Here is a 1,854-nt window from a genome sequence, read left to right on the forward strand (position 1 = left end):
CGACTATCAAAATAATCGTTTGTGGCAGCCGTAGTGCACACACAGTTCTGGAAGGCTAAGCAACTTGGAAAGAAATGTGTCTGGACTTGTTGCTTGAAGACGTTTCACCTCTCATCCGAGAAGCTTCTTCAGTTCTATGGTCAAATGGTGGAAAGTCCCAGATTTAAGCCCTAAGTGTCCCCCCAGAGGGTCATGGACCCCCGTTGCTCCTCTACCTAATCACATGAGCCGAGGTGTGAAAACCGGTGTCTCTGTTCACAGAGGGTTGGAGAACAGAGGCGGTGGCTTATGACACCAACTGTCTGCCATTTATAATCCAGAACCTTCACAGACACAGTTCTGGAAGGTTCTCCGTATTTAGCTGAAGGGTTTCTATATCAGACCCTCGGTCTGTAACCAGCCTGCAGAAATGTGGACTTAGATTTATTTCACAATCTAAACTATGAGTCTGGATCATGAAACCTGATATCTGTCTTCATTTGATTATAATGAATTCAAACGCTTCCTGTTGATAGCACAAGACACTGAAATTCTTTAGTCCTCTGTTTAATTTTGTGGGAATATTTACATAAATCCTGCGGCAGCGGTTTGTAAGAAAAGAAGGACACATTTATAAAGCTCCATATTTCTGAAGCACCACTCTCAGACTGACCGACCACGAAATCCTTTAGTCCAGCATGGAAATCACAGATAACTTATTGTGACGCATCAAACGGTGCACCTTTATGACAGGTAAATATTAAATCCAACTGCGCATGTGCTGCTTTTCAGTTCTGAATTCTTTAGACAACAGATCTAAAAGTTTGTGTTTTTTAAGAGTGCAGGTCAAAGGTCAGAAGCACAGATGCAGTTGTTAAGTCATCACGTACTCATGTTTTTAAACATGTTTTGTATTTTGTTCTATTTAATCTGAACAAGCCCCTAAAAACAGTCAGTGATCGCTGTCGGCCTCTCGGTTTTTACCACCACTGTTCATTTTAAAGCTCAGTTTTTAAACCCTTACGATGTAACTCCAGCCCTGCAGCAGTATATGAATGACTAACCTCGTATTGTGGATGGATTATCTCAGTTGTTCTCCTGACTGAAGTTTGGTCTGTTTACAGCAGGGGTGCTCACACTTTTTCCGCATGTGAGCTACTTATAAAATGACCAAGTCAAAATGATCTACCCACTACAAAAATCCAAAACATATACTTATTTATAAATATATTGAGGATTCTTTATATCTACAATGTATATACATGCATAACCGCAATATCCAATATTTCACAACACAATTAACAATGTAAATTTTTTGTCATTACCTGAGTTTACTCTGATGACTTGCACTGAATTGAATCAGCCAGGGATGCATAGTCCGGACAGTAGCTGCTGACGGCCAGCCTCAAACACACTTCCAAATGTTCATCAGTCATGGTGGAACGGTACTTGGACTTAATGATCTTCATGTGGGAAAATGATGACTCACATAAATAAGTGGAGCCGAATAATGCAGTCAAAGAGGCAGCACATTTCCTCATGTTGGGGTACTTTACTTCTGTGAGTAAGTTCCAGAACTGTCCATGATCTCTGGACTTCAGCTCAATGTCGGCTTGTAGTGTCAAAATCTCATCTTCCACTCCAGAAGAGTTCAGGTGAAATAGTTTTGCAATTTTTGATGCGAGTGAATCGACCTCAGCATCTTCCCGAAAAGGATAGCACATGAAGGTAGCGACTGGCTCGAGCAAAGAAAAGTCTTGAAAGCGTTTGTCAAACTCTGACAGACAATTGTCAATCTGCTCTGTGTAGCGTGCACTGTCAAGTTGCAAACAGGCCATCCCCTGCATCTCCAGCTCTGACGCCAGGTTATCTCTT

Source organism: Haplochromis burtoni, unplaced genomic scaffold (genome assembly GCF_018398535.1).
Source record: "Haplochromis burtoni strain Fernald_Lab_line unplaced genomic scaffold, NCSU_Asbu1 Contig_170, whole genome shotgun sequence".
NCBI lineage: Eukaryota > Metazoa > Chordata > Actinopteri > Cichliformes > Cichlidae > Haplochromis > Haplochromis burtoni.